At 42.5% G+C, this 20,618-nt stretch overlaps 1 pseudogene; it reads left to right on the forward strand.

Moving 5' to 3' along the window:
* Nucleotides 1-20,618, forward strand: part of LOC115464435 — a 53,127-nt pseudogene that overhangs the window by 8,237 nt on the left and 24,272 nt on the right.

A 20,618-nucleotide genomic window follows, 5' to 3' on the forward strand; every position in this document is an offset into this window, starting at 1 on the left:
GCCCTCCATTGCCCCAGGTACAATATATTTAAATTGTGAGCCTTACAGGGAAAGTGCAAGTACCTGAATAGTTATATCTAAACCACCTCAATTTGTGCTTCAAGAGAGGCAGTATATCAAATTGGTAAACTTAACTTACATATATGCATTAATGAACACAGATCATGCATTTCTGGGAAGCAATTAGGAGCTCCCCTTTCCACGGTGAGATGAATCGGGGTCCAAAGGAGTGTCTTCGGACACGGAGGTGTAGGGGGGTGACAGAAGGCGCAGTTCAAATCTAATTCCCATGACCACAACTTCTGTCTTCTAGGATCTAGGTGAATCTTTGGCCATTTATGTTCCCACATAAAGTCTACATGAGTGAGAGATAATTTACTTATGTGTATAGTATTATGTGAAACAGTTTGAAGAGAAGGAAGAGATTGAAACTGAGACTAGAGAAGTTTAGTGATAAAGATAGTCTTTATTCTCACCAAATTAATCTGCCAGCTGTTGCACACATCAGTCAAATTCTGGGTTCAACGGACCGTAGCTTCGCCGTCATTCGACTCACGTTGGGGAAGGACTCCGACTCTAGCTCAGATGCACAGTCCTTATATAGCATTTGCAGTCCATACAACTCAATGGAGAAAGACTTTTTTCTAATTTTTTTTTCATCTATGAATCATACTTAACCGCAGGTCAGGTGCCCACCTGCCCCTCCTTTCTGATATTACTTAATAACGTCAATTTCAGGACTTGTAAACATCTTTCCTAATATAGAGAGATCAGTTTCTTGTATCTTGTGACTCTGGGAGCCATTTTAACTACAACAGACTCCATGTTCTGAACCAAATGTTTTAGGATCTTAGCCATTAATTCCTTGATCTTGGCTTTTGCACTGCTTTTGAATGTCACACTAAATTCTAATAAGGCTTATCAAGCAGCCCTGCTTCTGCAGGTGCTCAGCAACAAGGCCATCATCAGATTTTTAGGCCTAGTCAGTGCTTTTCAGGCAGTTTAAGCTATATAACTCGGCCCACCACTATTCCAGTGGATGGGTCTCAAGCTGGGACACATATTAACACCATGTATGTGCCTACAATATCTCTAATAGGCGACTACATGGTTAGTGCGTGTGCTAAATATAGGCGCACTAAAAACAATAACACACCTTACTAAACAGGGCTTTTTGTATGCTTTGCTATTGACAAAGTGTTTCCCTCAAAGCACGGAGGTGATATATGTTGGATTATTTGTAGTAAATAATTAGCAGATTTTTATACACACAGCTTCAGCTTTAGAAATGTTAATTTCTTTTCTTCATCTCTCTCACATACACCCCAGAATAATTCACTGCTGAGTCACTTTAAAGTTGAAGTAACAAAACATCTGTTTACTCACAGTTTGTAGTTAGATTATATTCAGACAGGCTTATATATACATAATACTATACATTTGGATTATCAGCTCTTTCCATGTGCTTAGATGGTAATGGATGCTCACACCATAGATTCTCAGATTAGGAGAGACCATGAGCTCCATGTGCTGTGCCTAAACCCCCACAGGAAGTTGCATGGGTGTGACCTCTCTAAACAATTCACATCAGAGGTCACAGAGTAATCACAGAGAAAGAATTGGTGACAGGCAATGCATGTAAAATACAATACATTATTCCAACAAACCCCTTCTCATGCATAACTGTCATGCAATTATTAATTCACACAAAGTCCAAGCTTTATTCGCAGATTCTCAAAATGTTCTCTGGGTAACGGTTTGGTCATGATGTCAGCTGTCATCTCACTGGTGTGACAATAGTTTAGACTGATGACCCCTTCTTTCGCCAGCTCTCGCACGTTGTGATATTTCGTTGCGATGTGCTTGGTGCGTGACTGAACCTTGTCATTCTGTGACAGTCTGATGCAGCTCTGATTATCTTCCATTATCTGGATTGGTCTCTGTTCATCTATTCCAAAATCCAGCAAAAGTTTTTCAATCCACATCAGTTCTCTGCATGCTTCTGATACAGCCACATATTCAGCTTCTGTAGAAGACAGACTCACAATACTTTATTTATGACTGGCCCAAGATATTTGTACATTTCCATACATAAACACATATCCACTTGTGGATTTATAATCAGAATGATCCCCTGCCCAATCTGAATCACAGTAACATATTAGTTTTGGATTACTATTGGCTGAAATCTTTAATTTACAATCAATGGTACATTTTAAATTACCTTACCATCCTTTTAACTGCAGTCCAATCTGATTTGGTAGGTGAGCTGACCCTTCTGCTCAAAATTCCTACTGCATTTGCTATATCAGCCCTGTATGTGGTAGTTAGATATAAAAGCTTACCTATGGCCTGATCTATATTGGATGTTATCTGGTAAAGGTTCTCTTACTGTTTCATCCTTCAGAAAATCAGTGATCATGGGAGTGCTTACAACTTGGGCATCTTGCATACCTAAACTTTCAATAAGCTCATTTATTTTCTGCTTCTGGCTTAGAAGATAAGAACCATCATTTTGTTTCTCAATTTCTATACCAAGATAGTATGACACATTACCAAGTTCTTTATCTCAAACATTCAGGTTTAAATATTTTTACAATGTCCTTGTACTCTTGCTCACTTTCGCTTGCAATGAGCAGATCATCAACAAAAGCTAAAATGTATGCATATGTCCATTTCTGCACCTAGTGTACAAGCATTTATCTGCTTCACCTTGCTTAAATCCTAATTTGTCAATATTTCATGCAATTTGTCATTCCAACATTTTGCACTTGCTTTAATCCATAAAGACCTTTGTTAATTTACACACTAGCTGTCTTTGTTTTGTATTTATGAAACCTGTTGGCTGTTCCATGTACAAGTCTTCAGTTATATCTCCATGAAGAAATGCTGTTTTCACATCAATGTGGTTGACTTGCATGCCTTTTGAGACTGCAATGCTCAGAAGTGTTCTAATTGTCGTGTGTTTCACTACAGGTGCAAACACTTCATCAAAATCTTCTCCATATTTTTGAAGATATCCCTTTGCGACTAATCTGGCTTTATACCTTTCCACTTTTCCTTGTGCATCCTTTTTAACTTGAATACCCATTTGCATCCTATAGCTTTCTTGCCAGGAGGTAATTTTGTAAGAATCCAAGTTTTATTTTTATGCAATGCATCAATTTCTTCTTGTGCAGCTTTACGCCATTCAGCAGCTTCTTCTGCTGGCATTTTTTCAATCTCATCCATGTTAAGGGCTCTGAGCTTCTGCTGACTTTGTTAGGTAAGACAGTCTTGGGGTGGAACACCTTTGTTTTCCCTGGATGAGCGTCTGACAACAGGTTGGTCCGACCTTTCCGCATCCTCTAAATCTGAGAGTCCTCTCCCATTGATTCCCCTTCTCCAACTGTACTGTCTTCTGCAATGACCTTTCTGTGTCTGCTTCCTCTGCCTAGTTCCTCATTAGATACAGATGAGTTGCTTTCAGACATCTGCCTTGGTATGGCATTTATATCCATTGGCATGTCTATTATGGTTCTAGTTTCATATTCCTGGATGATAAGGCTCATCTGGGATAATCCAGCCTTTATCAACCCTTTTGTTTTCATCAAAATATGTACACATGTCTTATGCCAACAATGCCAGTTTTCAGATTCAAAATTCTATTGCTTTGGTGTCCTGGAGCATAGCCAACTAAATGCCCCTTTCTGTTGTGGGAATCCAGCTTATGCCTTCTTTGCTTTGGTACATGAGCATATGCTGTACGTCCAAATGTTCGTATGTGTGACAGGTTTGGCTTCCTACCATGCCATGTCTCATGTGGTGTGCGCTCAGCGCCTTAGTTGGCATTCTGTTTTGTAGGTACACTGCTGTGAGAATGGCTTCCCCCCATAGTCTTTTAGGGAGATTGCTATCTGACAGCATACATCTGGTCATTTCCACAAGTGACCTAAATTTTCTCTCTGCAACATAATTTTTGCTCTGGTGTATAGCTACTGTTGTGATATGCTGAATGCCTTCTTGTTCTAGAAATGTGCGCATGCTTTGTGAAGTGAACTCACCCCATTGTCGGTCTGACAGCAACCTTTGGTTTGCTTTCAAATTTATTGCTCCACCATGGCTACGTATTTCTTCAGCATGTCCCTGTGACTTGAGTTTTTTCTTTCAGCAAATAGGCCACACAGTATCTAGAGAAATCATCCAAGAATATTAGCACAAATCTGTTAGTTTCCCAATGATGGGATATTAAACGGTCCAAATAAGTCACTTGGATTAAGTCCAGTACTTTATTACTCTATTTCCTGTGTATGCAGGAAATGAGGGTCTCACAACCTTTTTGGAGTACACAGTCTATGCATTTCTCCAATTTACCAGTATCTGCACTTATTTGAATGCCATGGCAAGTTGCTTACTGTGAAGATCCTGGATCACCTAAAATCACGATGTCCCAGGCGGCGGTGCCAGATTTCCAGACTACATTTACCATCATTCTTCCTTACTTGCGCCATATGTGAGGCTTCACCTGAAATGCTCAGTTTATGAATATCATTATGCATAAAAGCTTCAGCATACACTTCATCATTTTTAGAGATTGTGCACTTACTGTTTTCAAAATGAATCACAAATCCCTTCTTATCTAATGTAGATACACTAAGCTATTGCAAACTGCTTGGGGAATATACAAGACATCACTTACAGGAATTTCTTTAACTTCATTAGACACTTTGCATTTAAGAATCCAATGCCTTTGCTTGGATCTCAGTAATCCCTGACTTTGCAGTATGAAGAACGCCTTCTTCTGGATACATTTCCTGAAAGAAATCCTTACAATTGGTTAAATGCATGTGCTCCGAATCCAAAATCCAAGTACTTTCATTGAAGTATTATTTACCATAGTCAAAGATTTTTCTGCAATTAGAAAGCTCTTATTGTTTATCATTGTCCTTTGTACATTTCCTGCTTGGAAAATTCTTTTATTCCATTGGCTTAGGTGAGCTAGAGGGGGTGTTTTGTGTTTCCTTACACCATTTAGATACATGTCCCTCCTTTCCACATGAATAGCAAATCAGCTTGCCTGGGGTGGAGTTTTCCCATAGCTCCGCCTGCCTCTATTCTTGCCAAGAAATTTGTTTTCAGTTTCTCTTCTGACTGTCTTTGAGAACACATCTCCTCAAAATCATTATTATGCATTACTGCCTCAGTTTTGATGCTGCCTGTTCAAAAGATTGCCCTCAATGGCTTCATTCACAGGACCTAAAAACATCAACTTCTTTGATAGTGAGGTAAAAAGAAATGCTCTTTCAATGCATCACACATGGGAATTCCAGAAAGTTCTAGGCTTTGAAATGAAGACATAAGATGCATAATGTGATCATTACACTTACATTTTATCCCTTAATTTGTTCATTCAACTCTGCCAACCAAATTGGTTGCTGTTTTGCATATGTAGTTGCATACATAGTTCTCAGTTTATCTAAAATTTCCTCTGCTGTATCTTGTGCCTCCACCAATATGGCTTGTTTCTCTGAGAGAGCTTCAAAAAACATGCACTTCACATAATAGTTTGCATTGTCCCATTCAGCCATATTTTCAGCTGTTCTGTTTTGGTCTAAACAGATACTTAATTTCTTTGTTTGAAGGAGACATCTGAATCTTAGCTCCCATTGCTGATAATTATATTCAGTTAATTTAGGCCCTTGAGAGAGTGGAAAAATGGTGAATTTCCCTCCCTCAGCCATTATTAGCCTTGCCTTTCTGTTTGGTGTGTGGGTGGAGAGAGAGAGACAGACTGATCTTTCTTTTAAACTTAAGAGAAAAATTTGGCTTTTTCACTGCCTGGTAATATTTCTCTGTCTTCCTTTTTCAATTCCTGGGCTGGGCCCATAACCCTTTTGTTGGATTATTTGTAGTAAATATTAGCAGATTTTTATACACACAGCTTCAGCTTTAGAAATGTTAATTTCTTTTCTTCATCTCTCTCACATACACCCCAGAATAATTCACTGCTGAGTCACTTTAAAGTTGAAGTAACAAAACATCTGTTACTCACAGTTTGTAGTTAGAATTATATTCAGACAGAGCTTATATATACATAATACTATACATTTGGATTATCAGCTCTTTCCAGTGCTTAGATGGTAATGGATGCTCACACCATAGATTCTCAGATTAGGAGAGACCATGAGCTCCATGTGCTGTGCCTAAACCCCCACAGGAAGTTGCATGGGTGTGACCTCTCTAAACATTCACATCAGAGGTCACAGAGTAATCACAGAGAAAGAATTGGTGACAGGCAATGCATGTAAAATACAATACATTATTCCAACAATATAAACAAAATACTACTGCAAAGAGAATTACAGTGGATATCACCAGTTACTCATGTAAACCAGTAGGGTTAAATATTATGCTCAACTAGAACTGTTTCTGTAAAACACTGTGTCTACATTTCCACTGTGCTTTCAGTGTGTCTGATACAGTTCTTTGCAGAATTTTTGTTTTTTTATTTTTATGTTTTAAAATTTAGCTGACGTCATTTCCTGTTTTGTCAGCGGCTTTTAAGAAGGCAGGCACCATGTTCTGTTAGTTATAAAGAGCACTTGTAGGATGCATGTTGGTGTATTGTATGTACAGCACCAAGATTTCATGTTTTGAATATTCAATGCCCACAAACTTCAAATGGATGACTTTGCCTTTTTTATAGGTGACAGCTAGTTCCACCCTGTGAAGAAGCATCGGCGCAATGAGTGCCTGTTGCATTGGAATAGTCCCAGATAAATGTCACCTGCAACAATAATTTGGTTTACCATTTTAAATGTGAAGAGGACTAGAAGTATAAGTTTGTCTTTTGAAGTTCAAAGTTTGCTTTTTGATCGGTATAACATTTTTTGAATCTATTAATCACAAAAAGATTAAAAAAGACATAAAATGAATAAGGAGGTAGGATATTTTTGGTCAATGATTGATATCAATCACCATCTTGGTTGGTGCTTTAACCCAGAAGAATTGATTGGGCAGACCTCTGGGCGATATCTAAGACCCTTTCCTTCTGTTATAGTGAACTGGCAGGTCCACTCTTGTGTTACATTTATTTGTAACTACACGTTTATACATAATAAAACAAAAACTGTAAATATACATCAGGTTAAGAAAGCAAATAGATGTTAGGTATTATTAGAAAAGGAATGGAAAAAAATACGGATGTTATAATTTATTATTTGTATCCCGCACTTTCCCACTAAAAGCAGGCTCAATGCGGCTTACATAGTAATAGGTAACAAGAATTTTGTTATGTAAAGTATGTATCACTTCATGGTGTGACCGCACTCGAATATTGCGTTCAATTTGGTCACCGCATCTCAAAAAAAGATATAGTTGAATTAGAAAAGGTGCAGAGAAGGGCAACAAAAATGATAAAGGGGATGGGACGACTTCCCTATGCGGAACGGCTAAAGCAGCTAGGGCTCTTCAGCTTGGAGAAAAGGCGGCTGAGGGAATATGATAGAGGTCTATAAAATAATGAGTGGAGTGGAACAGGTAGATGTAAGTGTCTGTTTATGCTTTCCAAAATACTAGGACTAGGGACATGAAATGAAGCTACAAAGTACTAAATTTAAAATAAATCGTACAAAAAGGTTTCTTCACTCAACGTGTAATTAAACTCTGGAATTAGTTGGCAGAGAATGTGGTAAAGGCGATTAGGTTAGCGGGGTTTAAGAAAGGTTTGGAGGCTTTCTAAAGGAAAGTCCATAGACCTTATTAAATTGGACTTGGGGAAAATTCACTATTCGGGGATAAGCAGTATAGAATGTTTTTGGATCTTGCCGGGTATTTGTGACCTGGAGTGGCCATGTTGGAAACAGGATGCTGGGCTGATGAAACCTTTGGTCTGTCCCAGTATGGCAATACTTATGTACTATTCATATGTTTTTGTCCAAAGCAATCCATGCAGGTGCTATTCGATACTATATCTAAGTCTGTTACTGCTGTTAAGACTCTCTATAGTTTATCTAATTATTAACATACCTCTGTTTATATTACTATGATTGTATACATCTGGTTATATACAAGACACATTGACTTGTCTATGTAACTCCAGATAATGTGGGAAATAAGCACCAATAAATCATTGAACATGCAAATTCAAATATAGGGCTTGTTTTATCAAGCTGTGCTAGCAGTTCCCGCCTGGCAATGCAGATGAAGCCCATTCGAAGTGAATGTGCTTGTCGGGCAATACCGCCCTGGAATCCACTAGTGGGGCTTGATAAAAGAGGCCCATAATTATCTAATAATGACAAAGATGGTGATCAATTCATTGTTGATTTCTCAATAGATCAGTTACAGCTCACAGAATCTTATCATGAGTGATGCCGTTACGTTTCCTTATTTCTACCGGACTGTCCCAAGTGATCTACCACTCTATGCTGGAATTGTCAAGTTACTGAAGCACTTTGGCTGGACCTGGGTCATTATCATTGCACCTGATGATGACAGCAGCCTGAGAGCTGTCCAGACTCTGAAAGAAGAGATTGTGGAGAATGGAGGCTGCATTGCATTTACAGAAATCTTCAGTCACACCAAGGGTATTCCACTAAAAAAGGCACAACATATTTATGACAGCATCCATGCATCTTCAGCCAATGTGATCATTTTCTATAGTGATAGAGCATATGCATTAAGTATTTCTAAGCATGATCACCTTCAAAAGATACCAGGTAAGATCTGGATCTGGGCAGTTCAAATGGACTTTCTCTCAACCTTTCCATTGGACAAGGGTCTGAGTAACCACAGTTTGGCATTCACAATAGAAAAGAAAAATATTCCAAGTTTTTCAAAATTTGTCCGTGAAGTGGATCCTATCCTGTTTCCATTTACAAATCATACTTGGGAATGGTGGAGGAGCTTGTGTGACATTCGGTGCCCTAAAAGCATTAAAAGATCCTGCAGCATTAATCAAACCCCACATTTCTTTTTACACTGTAACAGCAAATATTTTGGGAGCAGCTATAGTGTTTACAATGCTGTATATGCTGTGGCACATGCATTGCACGATATGATCATGTCTGACACTGGAAACACTACCTTATGGAGTGGAGGAAGTCACAGAGTTTTGAATTATTTGCCTTGGAAGGTAATAATATTAGTTAGAATAATACTGTTTTCAGAGCTTTTAGAATTAAAGTAAGAAACCAAGGTTAGCTTTCAGCCATGTGTTGCTCCCCCTAAGAGTTTAATTCAACAATCACGATAAGCCTATCATCCTACTTCCAGAACAAATCTGTAAAAACACCTTGCACTGACTTTGCCTTCTTTTGTCCTAGTGCGGAAATAGAGTAGAAAAGTGTTGTATTAACTTTTCACTAAAACCATCTGTAGCTTCTGGTACTCTCTTCTTAAAAAAAAAAAAAGATCTCTATTTATTTTGGTTGATGGATTGCAGGGGTTCCAAGACCCAAGTTTTTGATCATTACCAATATTGCTAGTACAGGTCCTAGGCTCAACTATATCTCTTCTTCTAATTCTCTCATTTATATGTCTACCCTGGCTTTAATCTACCTAATGTACAGACTTTTGTTCTTTCAGGCAAATGGCTCAAAATGGTATACCATACAGTATGAAAAACTCTGCCTGATTTGAATCCCCTTTAAACAATATTAAGTTAATTATAAGTATTTTTTGGGACCTCAGTTTGAGTGTTAAGCAAACAGTTCATTCTAATGTTGCTTAAATAACCCCAGCTCATCACTGGTCCATTCAATATTCATACATTTTGAGTCCTTTATAACATTTTTTACAATTATCTTGTTAAATCGATAGAGTAATACTTAGCTTATTCAGCGAAATAATGTTGGCTTCAGAGGGTTTTTAATCCAACACGAATCATGTTTCGCTGTCAAGTGGCTTTATCAAGGATACCCCCCCCCCCCTGGATAAGATACTGCACACTTTTTGAATACTTTAGAATCAACATTGGTGAATAAGGAGAATGTGTGGTTAGCCACGTTGGATGTTACATCGCTATATACGATTATTCCCCAATCTGGGCCATTAGATTTCAGGTTTACCCACAACTTTTTTGATGGAGTTAGCTTCCCTAGTCATCAAGGAAAATTATTTTTGGCATGAAGGATTTTATAAACAAACGAAAGGATTGGCCATAGGGGCTACTCTAGCCCTGTCTGTAGCCACGTTGTATATGGCCTGTTTTGAACAACAATTCCTGTACTGCAACATCAATTTTGAATCTGTAAAACTTTAGAAAAGGTTTTTAGATGACATCTTTTTTTGTGGGGGGACTTGGAAGTCAAACTGAAGGCATTTGCACAATGGATAAACACTCTTGACCCTAATTTAAATTTACATTGAAATACCATTTCGCAGAAATAGAATTTCTAGATGTTAAGATCAAAAAACTAAGATGGGGGGGGGGGGGGGGGAAGCTCTTAACTACTTTATACCGTAAGCCAGTAGAAAGAAATAACTTTGTTAAGGTTTACCAGTTATCACCCATATAAACTAAAATATAATTTACCAATTAGTCAATACTTCAGATGTAGAAGAATATGTACCACATTGGATGACTTTAAATGGGAAGCTAAGATCCTGACCAAAAGATTTGAGGAGTGGGACTACCCAAAAAAAAGCTGTAAGGCAAGCCTGCTTTAAGAGCCCGGGTTTGCCCAAAGACCATTATTTAGCAGGACACGATGCTGAAGGAGCGCCCTGGATGAAACTGATCAATGTCCCTTGAGGTGCAGGGCTGGAGAGGCAGCCACAGCTGGCTCCTGGCAGGGTTGTGTGGCCATGAAGGGTGTGGGGGGGGGGGGAGAGAGAGAAATCTTCACTCCTAATGCTATGTTGGCTGCGAACTCCTGGTGTTGGTCTGGGGCTGGATTACTACCCAGATTTCCCCCAGCAGCATAGGATGGGTCCCACTATTTAAAGCTGCACTCAGGCTCTGGACTTTGCTGCAGATTTCTCTGGGTCATGGAGGGTCACTAATAGTTCAGACCCAAGATGTGCCAAACTGATTCGCTGGGGTAGGCAGGAGAGAGCAGAGCTGCTGCAGAAGCAGAGCATAGGAAAAACAGCCTAGCTTAGCAGAGCAGAGGCCTCCCAAAGCAGCAACAGCAGCAAATGAGGACGACAAGACAGGAGGGCTGCTGCTTACTTGTTTAGGAGGTGGTAGGTAAAACAACAACAAAAAATCACTGGAACTACAACGGGCTCTCAGGTGAGGCACTTCCTGTTGCATGTGGCTGAAGCTGAGCTAATGAGCACTACAGCTTGTGTGCACGATAAATGACGCCTAGGAACCTGATTGGTGATCAGATTGAGATGGGTGGGCATGGGGCCGTCCAGGCCAAGGAGATTTATACAAGATACCAACTCCGCTGTTTTCTCATACAATTGGGCTGCTTTGCGGGTTGCTCGTGGGTTGCGTCTTTTTGGCTGTTTCCGTCTCCATCTCCTATTGGTCAAATTTGGTGTTGGAATAGAGGTTTGTGCATCTCAAGCCTCATTGCTGGCTCCAAATAACAACAGGAGTGGAAATGAACCTATCTAATCCATTGTAAGCAAGGAAGCCAATTAGGACAGTCTTGAGTTTCCCCTTCCCAACACAGCCGTCATCCCCATTTACTCAAATACAAAGCAAGCAAACCTATGAGCTGCTGCATCCACATTGTCGGTTTTTTTTTTATTGTTGGTCTATCTGTAACAAGTCTAAAGCTGTTTTAATTGGATAGGCAGTGCCTTAAAAGGTGGCGGACAAAGTTGTTGTTTTTTTTAACTTATTGGACAGCTTTAATTTATTTGAAAGCTTCCCATATGTAGATATAAATATCATGAAATAACAATTGAATATCACTAAAACAGCTTTAAAAATATTATAGCTAGTAGAAACAGCAATTTTAAATTGTATTTTGTGCTCATTTTTCTACACTAAAAACTAAATAAATACACTGTATACAATACAGATGGCCAAATTTCAGTGAGGATATCCTGTTTCCTGATGGGTCATCTTAAATGTTGTATCTGCTTTGGAAGCCTGGTGTTATAAAGATGATGAAATATTGAAATTAAATGGAAGTAGAATTAAACTCTCCTTTCATTGGGGCACATGGAATCACATCTTCAACTGTTTAGTAGAAGTTTATCTTTTAGATACACAAATGGATTATTCTGTTGTTTGAGCATGTTTCAGGGACAAGTGCATAGGCGCCCCGTACAAGAGGCTTGGGGAGGCTAAGCCTCCCCAGCCCAATCTTGGACTTCCCTTGTTTGCTAGGTGGGGCACAGGGGAAGCGGTCGCTCCCCCAAACAGATCTTTAAATCAGTGACCACTATCTGCCTCCTCCCCCCTCCCACGCGAGTCTTCCACCTCCGCCCCCCCTCACCCATCCCATCCGCATGGTCACTCACTCTGGCCTGAGGTGTTGTTCTCCCTCCTAGGATCTGCCCACCCTGGTGCCCTCTTCTCCCCCCAAGGATCCTTTTTCTTTTATTTTAAATTTACCTGACCTCCAAGTCCGACTGCATGGGCAGCAGCGTCACTGAAAGCCCTCCCCTCCCGAGTCCCAACGTCTCTATCAGAAGCTTCCTGATTCGTTCATTCTCAGTGTCCCGCCCTCGAGGATGAATGAATGAACGAATCAGGAAGCTTCTGCTAGAGACGTCAGGACTCGGGAGGGGAGCGCTTTCAGTGACGCTGCTGCCCATGCGGTCGGACTCGGAGGTGAGGTAAATTTAAAATAAAAGAAAGGATCCTTGGGGGGAGAAGAGGGCGCCAGGGCAGGCAGGTAGGCAGTTGGACATGGGAGCGGGAGGCCAAGGGAAGAGGACCTTCTGGACATGGATGGCAGGGCTCAGGGAGAGAGGGGAATTGCTGGATAGGGATGAATGGAGGGAGCAGGGGACAGAGGAGCATGGATGGGAGGGCAGGGCTCAGGAAGAGAGGGGAATTGCTTTATAGGGATGAATGGAGGGGGCAGGGGACAGAGGAACATGGATGGGAGGGCAGGGCTCAGGGAGAGAGGGGAATTGCTTTATAGGGATGAATGGAGGGGGAAGGGACAGAGGAGCATGGATGGGCATGGATGGGAGGGCAGGGCTCGGGGAGAGAGGGGAATTGCTTTATAGGATGAATGGAGGGGGCAGGGGACAGAGGAGCATGGATGGGAGCAGTGGCGTAGCAAGGGCGGGGCGGTGGGGGCGGTCCGCCCTGGGTGTCAGCAGGTGGGGGGTTCTCCGCTCCCGCTGCTCCGTCCTACCCTGCCTTTAAAAAAAAAATTTATGAAGCGGAGTCGCAGGCAGGCAGCACCTCGCGTCTGCCCTGCTTGTAAAAGAAGTAAATCTTCTCGTTGTCTTCGGGCCTTTCTTCACTGTGTCCCGCCCTCATAGGAAGTTAACTCAGAAGAGGGCGGGACACAGTGAAGAAAGGCCCGAAGAGGACAAGAAGATTTACTTCTTTTACAAGCAGGGCAGACGCGAGGTGCTGCCTGCCTGCAGAGATGCTGGTTGCCGACGTTTCAAAGACTGTAAGGAAACCTGGATTTCTTTCTGTCTATTATTCACAAGTTTAATGGCTTTAGTGTTGTATGTGTTCGTATGGAGAGGAAAGAGCTAATGAGACAAGTGAACTTCTGAGACCCACCGTTTGATAAGGATTGGAGGTGCTGATTGAACGCAGTAGAAAAAGCCCCCTACCCCTCCAAAAAGAGCTGCTCCTGGGCCATAAATAATTCCACCTTAAATGTAGAAGCCTAAAGCTGACAGACTGATTACAAGAAAACAACTAACCCTTGTGACTAAAGTGTTTTTTTTTTTAAGGCAGGGTGGGAGCAGGAGAAGAGAGCTGTTTCTGGATGGAGCTCACTGGTAGGCAGGTCAGGTCGGGGTGGGGGTTCTCAGATAGGAGAGGAGAGGGGTGTTGTGGGGGCTCCCAGATGGGGAGGGAAGGGGTGGGGTGGCTGGAATTGGGGGCTGAAAAAAAGGGGCAGAGAGAGGGACAGATCCTGGATGCAAGGGGAATGAGAGGGAGGGGCAGACCCTGGATGGATGGGAGAGGGAGGGCAAATGGTGGATTGAAGGGGCAGAGAGAAAGGGCAGACAGCGAATGGAAGGGGGAGAGAGAGAGAGGGCAGACAGGGCAGATGTAGATGGAAGGGGCAGGAGAGAGGGCAGACACTGGATGGCAGAGAGAGAACTAAGACAGATGCTGGATGTAAGGAAGACAGTGAAAAGAAGATGAAGAAAGCAGAAACCAGAGACAACAAACTGTAAATAAAATTATTTTTATTTTTTGCTGCTCACTGTAGTGTTTAAGATGCTTTCCTTTTCCTTGTGTGATTCATAGAAATGACTGCTTATGGTATGGTAGAATTGCTCTATAGGTCCTGAGTGTTTTGTATTCTCGGCATGCCTAGTACTAGATTTTGGAGGGGGGTGTTAAAAAATGACCGGCCCCGGGTGTCAACTACCCTAGCTACGCCACTGGATGGGAGGGCAGGGCTCAGGGAGAGAGGGGAATTGCTGGATAGGGATGAGTGGAGGGGGCAGGGGACAGAGGAGCATGGATTGGGAGGGAAGAGAGATGAAGGAGATGAAATGAGGGAAAAGGAAGAGAGGAGAAAAACTGCACATGGATGGAGAAAATAGGCAGAAGCTGGATCCACTGGACAGTCAAGTCTGCGGAGGACCCAGCTTTTACTTACGGATGTAGGACAAGAAATGAAGAAGAAAGGTGGAAAGTAAAAAAATAAATGGAAAGGAAGCCCTGGAAACGGCGTTAAGAGGATAGATAGCAGCAGAATCGGATACTGGACCAGCATGATCAGAAAAACAAAGTCACCAGACAACAAAGGTAGAAAAGATCATTTTATTTTCATTATAGTGTTTGGAATATGTCCACTTTGAGAATCAGGTGCTCAACATTAAAAGTTTATATTTATGTACTTATTTATGGCATTTTATCCCATATTAAACATGAATTAGGGTGTTTTGTGGCTGTGCATGAGAATTGTGATATTATGATCCCTTGTTTCATATTGTTGACGGTCTGCATTTTTCGTATGGGTGGTATATTGGTGTATTAGGTTCTGCCCAGTGTAATATTTATGGTACAGTAAGGTTCTGAGTGTGTTTTTGCACAAAGTTGTGCATAGTGTTTTGCAGTTGAGCGATTGTGGTTAGTATATGCTTTGAGCAACCACTTTATTCTTTGACATATGATACATATCTAATATCTAAATTTAATAAAAGGTATTAATTGTGACTTTTATTTTTTTTTCTGTGTTATCAGACAATTATGGATTTAAGCTCCACCCCTGGCCCCCCCTAACCCCCCCCCCCCCTTTAGCCTCCCCAAACAGTTGTGCCACCGACCGCCTATGGACAAGTGGTTTATAAGTCAAAATAATAAAACTATTTTCTGTCAAACAGATCTCTCATTTGTTGAAACATAACTAAATGGGCTATAAGCCTCTAATGAAGTCCATTGGCTTTCTTATATTTTGTTCTTGTGATTGCTTATACTGTGCCAAAACTGGAAAACAGTGAGACAGAATAATAGAATTCAGTAACATCCAAAGCTTATTTTTTATGTTTTAATCATCTCATCTTTATTAAAAGCAAAACATGTTGGTTGATAAGCTTCATATAGAACAAGAAAAAACAGTAAACCATCCAACATGGCACAATAAAAACTTTTACAGAGAACATACCTCAAGAACCCTTCCCCTCCTGTACTCCCCTCCCTCCCTATAAGCCCACCTGTTTCCACCTGCCAAAATAACAAAATAGATGTACAGATCTGTAGGACTCAAAGCATTTCATAACAAGTAAGTCATAACACAGTTTATACCAAATTGTTTAACCACACTTTGGTTTTGCCTTCGGGTTGAATAAGCAATACCATGTGCATGTAAGGTCTAGATAAACGAATGTAAACAATCTATGTTTAAGGCGTATTCCCTAAATATGTAATACTTGGTAGCAATAATTAAACAATAATGGAATATTCACATAGCAGATAGTCAACAGATGTATTTTCCTCTGAAAATAATTAACTTTGTATAAACTTGGCGACTAATACCGTGCTGCTTGCTATTTTGAATTTTGGCGGTGTATTGTTTGCCTGAATAATAAAATTGCACTTGCAAATATTTTTCTGACATAGCTTTAATTAACAAAAGCTACCATAAGAGGCAGACATGGTCGTATAATTAACATTATAATTTTATTTGTATTTGGGTAATGACTGAGAAAAATGCTATTAAAATTATATTACAAAGCATGAAGTTGACTTGGTTAACTTCTGCTGTATATCAACCAGTACTAAATAATAGCAATAAACAATACAAAAATAAAATAAAAATAAATATTAAGTGCATTTTTATAATATACTACTGCATTCTTCAAAACAGAAGGAGCAAGTTCCCACAAACCATCTAGGCACAGGTAACAAAAAGCTTTCAAATGCTCCCAAGTTTCAACTTAATACATGTTAAATGTGGGATATGAATGTCATAAATAAATAGATAGAAACTCTGAATGTTGAGCACCTGATTCTCAAAACATGGTGTCTGTTTTAGTGGTCCATTACCAGGAGAAAAAAAAATCTCTGCACGAATATAACACGTGCTAGGGTGTCCCTGTAACCAGCCCCTCCAACTGACCACTGATTAAGATTTATAACAAATTACTACTCTACCTATGAAAAGTTATCCCATTTTTATGCTTCCTCTGTGTACATCCATATGCTGCACAAGCTGGCATGTTTGAAAATATAAGTGAGATTAAATAAAAATGCTACCAACAATAAAGAACGACAAAGTAGATGCAGCAGCTCATAGGTTTGCTTGCTTTGTTTTGAGTATACGGGGATGATGGCTGCGCGGGGAAGGGAAAACTCAGACTGACCTAATTGGTTTCAATGTTTTGACATCACTTCATCTCCTGCCTATTAAACCTCCTTGATCTAGGCCCACCTCTAGCTATACCTCTGGGGGGACGCAACTGCTTACCCTGGGATTGGTAGCATGGAATGGTGCTACTAATTGGGTTTCTGAGGTACTTGTGACCTGGATTGGCCACTTCTGGAAGCAGGATACTGGGCTAGATGGACCATTTGTCTGACTCAGTATAGCGATTCATATGTTCTTATGGTACTCAGCTCTGCAGAATTGCTTATTTATCCACAGCAGAAGAAAAACTCTATCTGTGTTAGTTTTTGCTTTTTAAACTTCAGAACAAGGTAAGACAGTCTTTAAGGTTCAGCACCTAACATCTAACAAGGTACTTCTATTTGCTAGAATTATAAATCAAATGACTGTTTTTCATTGTCCTGTGTGAATTTCTTCTGGATGTTTAATGCAGTGGCGGTTTCAGCAGGATATTAAAATCTCAAAGATATACTGGTTAATATTCAAAGTGATTTAAGCAGACAAAAAAAAAGCTTCTGCCTACTTAATTGCTTGAAGCTGGCTCACTGCCGATATTTAGTGGAACTTAACCAGGCAGTGCTGCTGAATATCAGCACAAAATTGTCATTTTTCAGTCAGGCTACAAGGTGCATTACTGGGGCGGAATCAGGGAGGCAGGGCCGCCGGGGCCGGGCCCGGGACAAGACCGCCCCCGGGCCCCCCTCCACCCGAGGTCGCGTCGCGCCCGTCCCCACCTGAAGTCGCCGGTCCCCCCCCCTCCACCCGCTGCCGGGCCCTCCGAACTAACCTGAAGCGCCTTCACGTTCGCATCACAGCAAGCAGCAGCAGCATCAGCAGGGCAGACCTCTCCTTCCTTCCGTGCCCCGCCCTCGCGGACGTTACATCAGGCAAGGGCGGGACACGGAAGGAAGGAGTGGCCTGCCCTGCTGCTGCTGCTTGCTGCGATGCGAACGTGAAGGCGCTTCAGGTTAGTTCCGGGAGCTACGGAGGGCGGGCCGGACTGCAGCGGCGCCGGGCCCCCCCCCCGGAGGCTCGGGCCCAAGGACTTTTGTCACCCCTGTCCCCCCTTCTCAGCGGCCTGCAGGGAGGAGCCAATAGTTATGCAGGTGCTAGCAATAGCATTTTTTAGTGCTGGCACTCACATAGCTAACCAGGTCGCAGCCTAAGTGTGCCTATCTCTCTGCCACCCCCCTCCAAACATCCCAAACCTTCTGATTCCCCCTCCATCCCTCCTTCCCAATCCCGGAAGCACATCAAGACACTTCCAGGATCCCCCTCCCTCCTTCCTACCTCCCTGGAAGAAGATCAAAACCCCTGCAGGATCTCCCTCCCTCCCACCCCCCAAGAACATGAAGACTCCTCCTTCCCTGCAGATTCATGGCAGGCTTACCTGCCTGATTCCTGGTGGTCTAGTGGGGAAACAGGTAGGAATCATGCTCACTCACTCCTGCCTGGTGGGCTTGCCTCTTTTAACATAGACATTTGCATGCTCTCACACACAATTCAAACATCCTAAAATAATCCCAAAAACACTTTGGCATGTGGCAAAACTTAGGCCACAGCTTTATTAAAATTCCAATTTGATCAACATTACTTAACAAAAATGCCATCCTCCACTTCTCTACATATTTCAGCATTATCCACTTTCCCCAGGCTAGTTGATCATGACCTAACCCTATTACATATTATTCTTCTATTGCTGTTGCATGACTTGTGGTATTGCCTTCCCTAGCCCTCCCCAAGGCCCATGGTAGTGTCACACATAGGCCCCCTTCCCCAACACCTCTTCAAAATCTTTCCTTCTTATAACTTTCCAAGTGTCATTTAGATGAGGATGGCAAACTTATTCCGCAGTGACATTCCCATCATCCATCCCCAACCTCAAAACACAACACTCTCAAACCATCCCCACAAAAATGGGTGGGAGGGCAGGTTGATGCCCAAAATGCACAGCCCACCAAATCCCCAGGACTCTAATTTTCTTTCACGCTCAGCTGATTGGTGCTAGTTCTCTCACTCCTGGACTAATCAAATAGCCTTAACCATTAACATTCTATCCAAACTCTTAACCCCTTCCTAACTTACTTTAACTTACGCTCCCATCCCCACCTCCTATTTACTTAATTGATTCAAATTATCCTAAACTTTCAGTCCCAAAATAGAGTACTGTAAATGTGTGCAGGGGAGTGGTTCAGCCATGTTAATCCACCCTCAATTAATTATTGATTCCATATCATCATGCTGATCAATCCATAGACTGGTGGGTTGTGTCCATCTACCAGCAGGTGGAGATAGAGAGCAATCCTTTTGCCTCCCTATATGTGGTCATGTGCTGCCGGAAACTCCTCAGTATGTTCTCTATCTCAGCAGGTGGTGGTCACACACAGCAGCAGCTCTGGCTAGGTCTCCAAGCCTAATTTTTAGGTTTTGTTGAGTACCTGGGGTTGAGGGCTCTTCTTGAGCAAGTGCAAACCTGGTGGCGCCAGGTCCCTCCTTTTCTCCCCCCCTCCCGCTGGCTCCGTTTAAAAAAAAAAAAATAAATTTTGAACGTCCTTAAGGGCGTTTATTTCGACGTTTATTTAAACGTTTATTGCAGCTACTCACTGGGACACCAGGTCGTTACAGCTCGGAGCGAGAAGCAGGTAATTTTTACCTTTTTATAGCGGGCAGGGGGTTCCCCGATCGATCTCCACGTGGCCTATGGCGTCGGAGGGCTAGGGCGCGAAGAATCGCTCCCCGGACCGCGTGTGCACTTCTAGCGGGGATGCGGGGGTTTTAAAGTCTGACTCGCCCTTGTTGGGTGTCAGTTCGGAGGCCGGTCAGTGTCCCGGGTCTTCCTTCGGTGCGGCGGTTTTTCCCGCCATAAACGCCCATCCCCCGCTGCTCACCTCCGCCATCTTGGCCAGCCACGCTACTCGGACGGCTTCTTCTTGGGCCGCCCTTGAGCTGGGAGATGTTAATGCCATGGCCGCCCTTGATTTGGGCGACGGCAAAAAAGCGGTTAAAGTTAAACGCCGTTCTTCCCGCGCGGCTCCTTCACGGAGTGTCGCGCCGGACGCCATCTTGGATGCGCAGCATGTTTCTCCCCCACTCTTGCGAGCGCCGGTTGAGGGTGCATCTAGGGCTGTGGCCCAGGCTGCTGAAGTGCACAGTCTGGGGGGTTTTCTCCCCCAAGTTTATTTTGCTGCTGCATCAGGCCTTCCTTATGCAAACGCTGCCCCTTCTCCCTTATCCGATAAAGGGGTTGAGGCCCCCGGAAGTAAACGCCCTCAGGTGGATTCCCAGGCCTTAGAGGACTCTGTTTCCTCTGATGTAGATGAGGGCAGCGTATCTGAGTTCTCCCAACGGTCCTTTGGGGATTCCTTGGAGGAGACGGATTCCCGCTCGGATGGAGCGGATGACCCCTCTGCAGCGCGGATCTTTCGCTCAGAGGATTTGCCCAACCTGTTAGCGCAGGCCATGAGCATTTTGAAGATTTCCTCTCCAGAGGACGTCTCTCCCTCAGCCCCTGTTGGCTCCGCCATTATGCTGGGGACGAAGCGCCCGCCTAGAACCTTCCACGTGCATGATGCCATGCACACCTTAATTTCGGCTCAATGGGATGTCCCGGAAGCGAGCCTCAAAGTGGCTAGGGCTATGTCCCGCCTCTATCCTTTGCCTGAAAGTGAACGGGAGGCCTTTCTTTGGCCT

The sequence above is a fragment of the Microcaecilia unicolor genome, chromosome 3, assembly GCF_901765095.1.
Source record: "Microcaecilia unicolor chromosome 3, aMicUni1.1, whole genome shotgun sequence".
Lineage (NCBI taxonomy): Eukaryota > Metazoa > Chordata > Amphibia > Gymnophiona > Siphonopidae > Microcaecilia > Microcaecilia unicolor.